This window comes from Oncorhynchus mykiss, chromosome 13 (genome assembly GCF_013265735.2).
Source record: "Oncorhynchus mykiss isolate Arlee chromosome 13, USDA_OmykA_1.1, whole genome shotgun sequence".
NCBI lineage: Eukaryota > Metazoa > Chordata > Actinopteri > Salmoniformes > Salmonidae > Oncorhynchus > Oncorhynchus mykiss.
Genome location: NC_048577.1, coordinates 2714208 through 2722636, shown reverse-complemented (window position 1 = coordinate 2722636; position 8429 = coordinate 2714208). Strand labels below are relative to the sequence as shown.

General features: G+C 43.3%; 1 long non-coding RNA gene across 1 annotated transcript; it reads right to left on the bottom strand.

Annotated features, from left to right (window-relative positions):
* Window positions 1-653: 653 nt before the first annotated feature.
* On the bottom strand, window positions 654-2748 carry LOC118938424. The gene is made up of 3 exons (XR_005035705.1): window positions 2179-2748; window positions 1441-1500; window positions 654-1265 (listed from the first exon to the last, which is right to left on the bottom strand). It is a non-coding gene; the product is annotated as an uncharacterized LOC118938424 (long non-coding RNA).
* Window positions 2749-8429: the final 5681 nt, after the last annotated feature.

Here is an 8429-nt window from a genome sequence, read left to right as displayed (position 1 = left end):
AAAAATGCACGTTCTCCCTATTTCCATAAAAGGATAAAAGCCAACGACAGAAGATACGTTCATCCCACCGTCGTTGTTCCCTTTATTGCCACCTGTCACAATGGGACTATGGAAGCCCAAAGTGATGACTGCGAAAACATGTTTCTGATCGTTTATAAACCTACGTACCCAGGCATCACAACCGGACTATGGAAGCCCAAAGTGAAGACTGCGTAAATATGTTTCTGATCGTTTATAAACCTACGTACCCAGCCATCACAAGTTGAGAAATCTTGAGACGCTTCAAGACATAGATACTTTAAAAAAAATACATCCTTAAGATGCCATTATGTATCAAGACATGTCTTCCAAATGTGTCTGAAAACATTTTATGGTAGCTCTCTCAAACCACTAATATATAAACAACGGAGAGGCTACAGATCCGACTGTTCCGGAACCCTCTTCCCGACAGCTAAATGTCCTGAAGCTTCTGCACATGTGGGTGTACGGGATTCTCTGCTTTACACACACACACACACAGTGTGTTCTGTTTATATTCGGTTCTGTTATGTAGAATCCTATCATTATGTAATCTTGAGGACAATGATTGAGCTTTGATTTAACTCCCCCCCCCCAATAGGGGTATTCTATTGACTGTAGCAGTGTGGGACAAAATGGAGCTCTAAAGTTGTCCTGGGTTATACAATAGGCTAGTTGACGTTCGCGTTTCTACTGCGAGATTTGAGTGGAGACAAACAGATTCTGTTCATTCAGCTGTCCTGATGAGCCCTTCCCAGCTAGCTAGTTTTTAGTTGTGGGTAGCAACTTCAGCCATAATTTGAAACTTCTCTGTTGAAGTTGGGACTTGGAAGCGTGTTTAAATCGGAGTAATTGTTCGTATGTATTTATTTTAATAGACATTGATGCCGTAGTTTAACATTTTCAGTGAAAATCATTACAATAAATGCACTCCACCCTGGCCTGATATACTACCAATATTACAAGTTATTTATCATGTAAGCTGTTATCAAGCACCTCCGAAAAGCCCCATTGCACTACTGATTCACACCGGATTGTCGTTACATTAGCTAATTGGTCATGGTGACACCTATATGGTTACTAGCGAACAGAAACTAGCTTGCTGGGAAGTGGGGAAGGGCTCTTCAGGACGCCTGACTGAACCCGAATCCAATCGTCTCCACGACTTTCAGCTGCACGACATACGTCATTCATTTGGCCAGCAGGCGTGTCCGTATAGCCTCTCCCTTTCCCACTAGATGGCCAAGCTGCAAAGTCAAAGGGTAGATCATAGAAATGTATGGAAACAAACATTTGGGTTTAGGTCTTTTAAAGATGCTACACATATTTATAAAAAATAAAAACATGCATTCTAATTTCTGAAAATGTCTTTCGTATATCTGCCGTAATAGTGGAATGATAGTGTTTCACAATGTTACTTACCCACAGTGTTGTGATTGGCTGTGATATTCGCCTATTAAATTTCTCCCACCCGTCCTGCATCTGTTGTCAAAATGGGAAAGCTGTTTTGTGTTTGTGTTATATAGTGGAAATCGGGTCAAGCGCCCAATGTCGAAAAAGTAATTTCCTGGTTGGTAAAATTCAACACTGTTTGCTCAATTTCAGTTTGTGCGTGAATTCAAGCACTGAATAACATAGGGAATCATTGTACCATGAAATATCTTTTCAATAACAGATGTTTGAAGCTGGTGGACCAAAACCGAAAGGAAAAGGCTCAAGAGCAAGTCTCCGCCATGTTACAGGGGAAAAGGGAGATTTGTTTTGAATGAAGCCTCGTGCTGTTGTAACCCACCTAGTTTCCACATATGGGATAAATGAGGTGTAGCGCCTTTAATTAAAGGTTAGGGTTAGCAGTGTGGTTAAGGCTTTTTTTCTGATTTTAAGAAAATAAATAGTTGAACTAAATGGGGCTTCTGTCTTTGCCACTAGGCCAGATAGTGAGCGAGCATCTGTTCCACATTCCAGGGGTATAAGCTAAATGCCGAGATAACTAGTAAATCGGTCAGATGCATAAAATGGCGATTTAATGATAAGATAGCTACCCTAACTATGGGTGATTATTTTGACACTAACTTTTCATTTAAGTAAATCTATCGTCAGAGCAGAACCCACAACATAATAAACGAGTAACATTGCTAGATAGCATGCTAGTTAACTCACCTGATCCATGGCTATATTTAGCTACGAGCAAGTCTCTGTCCGACGTTCCACGTATCAAATAACTACCGTGCGTAGCTAGATCATTCACGACGTTCAGTTAGTTGTCCTGGGTTTTGTAGTTTGAGAGCTGAGTCCTCCGTTAGAGAAGGTTATACTTTTTAGCGAGGCAATAACGTCTGCTTTGACTCACTGCCCCTCCACCCAGAAGAGGACTGGTCACCCCTCATAGCCTGGTTCCTCTCTAGGTTTCCTCCTTGGTTCCGGCCTTTCTAGGGAGTTGTTCCTAGCCACCGTGCTTCTACACCTGCATTGCTTGCTGTTTGGGGTTTTAGGCTGGGTTTCTGCACAGCACTTTGATATATCAGCTGATGTAAGAAGGGCTATATAAATACATTTGATTTAATATAATTTACATAGTTTCCTATTCCATGTGCATAGTGGGAATGCGAAGTAGGGGTCGCCAGGAAGCCTAGTAGTTAGAGCGTTGGGCCAGTAAGGTTGCTGGATCAAATCCCTGAGCTGACAAGGTAAAAAAAAATCTGTCGTTCTGCCAGTGAACAAGGCAGTTAACCCACTGTTACCATCATTGTAAATAAAAATTTGTTATTAACTGACTTGCCTAGTTAAAATGTTTTTAATGTTAGAGGTTACAGCTCCTCTTTTCTATTGGCCACATCGGGTAAAGGACGTTCCCTTTGACCTTATAACCGAAGAGAACGGAACGTTATTCACCCGTTGACCTTATAACCTAAGAGAACGGAACGTCATTCACCCGTTTACCTTATAACCTAAGAGAACGGAACGTCATTCACCCGTTGACCTTATAACCGAAGAGAACGTAACGTCATTCACCCGTTGACCTTATAACCGAAGAGAACGTAACGTCATTCACCCGTTGACCTTATAACCGAAGAGAACGTAACGTCATTTTTTATTTATTTATTTTTTATTTATTTTACCTTTATTTAACCAGGTAGGCAAGTTGAGAACAAGTTCTCATTTACAATTGCGACCTGGCCAAGATAAAGCAAAGCAGTTCGACAGATACAACAACACAGAGTTACACATGGAGTAAAACAAACATACAGTCAATAATAAAGTATAAACAAGTCTATATACAATGTGAGCAAATGAGGTGAGAAGGGAGGTAAAGGCAAAAAAAAGGCCTTGGTGGCAAGGTAAATACAATATAGCAAGTAAAACACTGGAATGGTAGTTTTGCAATGGAAGAATGTGCAAAGTAGAAATAAAAATAATGGGGTGCAAAGGAGCAAAATAAATAAATAAATTAAATACAGTTGGGAAAGAGGTAGTTGATAGGGCTAAATTATATGTGGGCTATGTACAGGTGCAGTAATCTGTGAGCTGCTCTGACAGTTGGTGCTTAAAGCTAGTGAGGGAGATAAGTGTTTCCAGTTTCAGAGATTTTTGTAGTTCGTTCCAGTCATTGGCAGCAGAGAACTGGAAAGAGAGGCGGCCAAAGAAAGAATTGGTTTTGGGGGTGACAAGAGAGATATACCTGCTGGAGCGTGTGCTACAGGTGGGAGATGCTATGGTGACCAGCGAGCTGAGATAAGGGGGGACTTTACCTAGCAGGGTCTTGTAGATGACATGGAGCCAGTGGGTTTGGCGACGAGTATGAAGCGAGGGCCAGCCAACGAGAGCGTACAGGTCGCAATGGTGGGTAGTATATGGGGCTTTGGTGACAAAACGGATTGCACTGTGATAGACTGCATCCAGTTTGTTGAGTAGGGTATTGGAGGCTATTTTGTAAATTACATCGCCAAAGTCGAGGATTGGTAGGATGGTCAGTTTTACAAGGGTATGTTTGGCAGCATGAGTGAAGGATGCTTTGTTGCGAAATAGGAAGCCAATTCTAGATTTAACTTTGGATTGGAGATGTTTGATATGGGTCTGGAAGGAGAGTTTACAGTCTAACCAGACACCTAAGTATTTGTAGTTGTCCACGTATTCTAAGTCAGAGCCGTCCAGAGTAGTGATGTTGGACAGGCGGGTAGGTGCAGGTAGTGATCGGTTGAAGAGCATGCATTTAGTTTTACTTGTATTTAAGAGCAGTTGGAGGCCACGGAAGGAGAGTTGTATGGCATTGAAGCTTGCCTGGAGGGTTGTTAACACAGTGTCCAAAGAAGGGCCGGAAGTATACAGAATGGTGTCGTCTGCGTAGAGGTGGATCAGAGACTCACCAGCAGCAAGAGCGACCTCATTGATGTATACAGAGAAGAGAGTCGGTCCAAGAATTGAACCCTGTGGCACCCCCATAGAGACTGCCAGAGGTCCGGACAACAGACCCTCAGATTTGACACACTGAACTCTATCAGAGAAGTAGTTGGTGAACCAGGCGAGGCAATCATTTGAGAAACCAAGGCTGTTGAGTCTGCCGATGAGGATGTGGTGATTGACAGAGTCGAAAGCCTTGGCCAAATCAATGAATACGGCTGCACAGTAATGTTTCTTATCGATGGCGGTTAAGATATCGTTTAGGACCTTGAGCGTGGCTGAGGTGCACCCATGACCAGCTCTGAAACCAGATTGCATAGCAGAGAAGGTATGGTGAGATTCAAAATGGTCGGTAATCTGTTTGTTGACTTGGCTTTCGAAGACCTTAGAAAGGCATGGTAGGATAGATATAGGTCTGTAGCAGTTTGGGTCAAGAGTGTCCCCCCCTTTGAAGAGGGGGATGACCGCAGCTGCTTTCCAATCTTTGGGAATCTCAGACGACACGAAAGAGAGGTTGAAAAGGCTAGTAATAGGGGTGGCAACAATTTCGGCAGATAATTTTAGAAAGAAAGGGTCCAGATTGTCTAGCCCGGCTGATTTGTAGGGGTCCAGATTTTGCAGCTCTTTCAGAACATCAGCTGAATGGATTTGGGAGAAGGAGAAATGGGGAAGGCTTGGGCGAGTTGCTGTTGGGGGTGCAGTGCTGTTGACAGGGGTAGGAGTAGCCAGGTGGAAAGCATGGCCAGCAGTAGAAAAATGCTTATTGAAATTTTCAATTATGGTGGATTTATCAGTGGTGACAGTGTTTCCTATCTTCAGTGCAGTGGGCAGCTGGGAGGAGGTGTTCTTATTCTCCATGGACTTTACAGTGTCCCAGAACTTTTTTGAGTTAGTGTTGCAAGAAGCAAATTTCTGCTTGAAAAAGCTAGCCTTGGCATTCACCTGTTGACCTTATAACCTAAGAGAACGACAGTCGGCTAGGCTACGGCTACTAATGAAGACAACTTTAATAAACATGTAAAATGCTTCTTGTTGTAATGAGGTCTGTTACTGTTGGGCTGGAACAAAAGTCTACAAATCCTGTAAATATCCAGGACCAAAGGCTGACAATATGTTTTATATTCATGTGGATTTTTAAATGTCTGTGTACAGTGTAAGGACAACGTTACGTTTATCAAAGCAACCAGCGAGGGAACAGTATCTGGTTTTCTCCCAAGACAGTCATTTCCTGTTCAACACCAAATATTTGGTGGCCTTATCCGGCACGTTAGTCTAGAACCATCAGCCATTAGACGGGACAGAATTCAGGGGGGGATGATTAACTTCTGGTTTCATGAACACATTTCTAGGAGCTTTAATAAACTCATTTGAAAATAAAGGTCTCTATTCAATCAGATCCACTTTAGCCGACATCTGCATACCGGTGGTTTTGACGGTGCTCATTGGCTGCACGGAATTGCATGAACAGAAATCACATGCAGCCTCGTTAACAAGTTCGAACACTGGAATGTGAGATGTAATCTACACCTCGATTAGGATGACACAAATCCTAATTATTATTTTTTTTTTTTTCAATTTGAGCTGAATTATTTCTCAGACTGGTCTCATAGATTAGATGCAACATAGTAAACTTAAAACCTAAGAACACTCAAATTAGTATATGTTATGTTTCGTATGGTTACATAAGACAGATGGTTACCTAAGGCAAAAATAAAAGGATGCATAACGTCTAGCAATCCAAAGGTTGTCCGTTCGAATCTCATCACGTACAACTTTAGCATTGTAGCTAATTAGCAATTTTGCAATCACTTAGCATGTTAGCTAACCCTTCCTCTAACCTTAACCTAACCCCCAACTCCTAGAGCTAGCTAATGTTAGCTACAACAAATTGGAATTCGTCATATATCATACGTTTTGCAAATTCATAACATATTGTATGAAATGGATGCTGGACATCCACAAATTAATCCACACCATACGTAACATATCATACTAAATGGAGTGTCTTGGATTTACGTAAAGAATAATACGAAACGTAACACACAGTATCATACTAAATGGAGTGTCTTAGATTTACGTAAAGAATAATACGAAACGTAACACACAGTATCATACTAAATGGAGTGTCTTAGATTTACGTACAGAATAATACGAAACGCTCCGAGACCATGTTGTTATTTCTATATAACCTACACTGTCTCATTCTTAACTTCTAAAGCAAGTGGGGCGGTTGTGGCTTTTGTGACAATGGTCGTAAGAGTAGCTGCTCACCGATTTGAGGCTCCAACGCAGTTCCACCACCACATCCGCTATGTGGGTGTCTGCTATCACCAGTTAAGACTTGATCTGATTGAATCAAAGTAATAAATTAGAAAAGCAGATGGTGCATCACCTCTCCTAAACAGGTGTTCTACTCTGCTAGCCAGCTCCTCTCCTAAACAGGTGTTCTACTGCCCTAGCCAGCACCTCTCCTAAACAGTTGTTCACCTCTCCTAAACAGGTGTTCTACTCCCCTAGCCAGCACCTCTCCTAAACATGTGTTCTACTCCCCTAGCCAGCACCTCTCCTAAACAGGTGTTCTACTCCCCTAGCCAGAACCTCTCCTAAACAGGTGTTCTCCTCCCCTAGCCAGCACCTCTCCTAAACAGGTGTTCTACTCCCCTAGCCAGCACCTCTCCTAAACAGGTGTTCTACTCCCCTAGCCAGAACCTCTCCTAAACAGGTGTTCTACTCCCCTAGCCAGCACCTCTCCTAAACAGGTGTTCTACTCCCCTAGCCAGCACCTCTCCTAAACAGGTGTTCTACTCCCCTAGCCAGCACCTCTCCTAAACAGGTGTTCTACTCCCCTAGCCAGCACCTCTCCTAAACAGGTGTTCTCCTCCCCTAGCCAGCACCTCTCCTAAACAGGTGTTCTCCTCCCCTAGCCAGCACCTCTCCTAAACAGGTGTTCTCCTCCCCTAGCCAGCACCTCTCCTAAACAGGTGTTCTACTCCCCTAGCCAGCACCTCTCCTAAGCAGGTGTTCTACTCCCCTAGCCAGCACCTCTCCTAAACAGGTGTTCTACTCCCCTAGCCAGCACCTCTCCTAAACAGGTGTTCTACTCCCCTAGCCAGAACCTCTCCTAAACAGGTGTTCTACTCCCCGAGCCAGCACCTCTCCTAAACAGGTGTTCTACTCCCCTAGCCAGCACCTCTCCTAAACAGGTGTTCTACTCCCCTAGCCAGCACCTCTCCTAAACAGGTGTTCTACTCCCCTAGCCAGCACCTCTCCTAAACAGGTGTTCTCCTCCCCTAGCCAGCACCTCTCCTAAACAGGTGTTCTAGTCCCCTAGCCAGCACCTCTCCTAAGCAGGTGTTCTAGTCCCCTAGCCAGCACCTCTCCTAAACAGGTGTTCTCCTCCCCTAGCCAGCACCTCTCCTAAACAGGTGTTCTCCTCCCCTAGCCAGCACCTCTCCTAAACAGGTGTTCTCCTCCCCTAGCCAGCACCTCTCCTAAACAGGTGTTCTCCTCCCCTAGCCAGCACCTCTCCTAAACAGGTGTTCTCCTCCCCTAGCCAGCACCTCTCCTAAACAGGTGTTCTCCTCCCCTAGCCAGCACCTCTCCTAAACAGGTGTTCTCCTCCCCTAGCCAGCACCTCTCCTAAGCAGGTGTTCTACTCTGCTAGAAAACCCATCTACTGTCATAAAAAAAATCATATCAAAATAACCAGACATGTTTTCTCTTACATCTTACAGGTAATGTGTTCTACTCCGATGTAGACGCTGAATAGGAATACATATTATTAATAAATACTGTTATGAACAGGTAGTGTGTTCATCTTTTTGGGGTACTCTATAGTTGTAAACTTGCTATTTTTCACATCCAAAGTTTTAGTTTTTTTATCAAGATGAGACCATTCTATTCCTTTCTAGATGAGACCATTCTATTCCTTTCTAGATGAGACCATACTATTCCTTTCTAGATGAGACCATACTATTCCTTTCTAGATGAGACCATACTATTCCTTTCTAGAT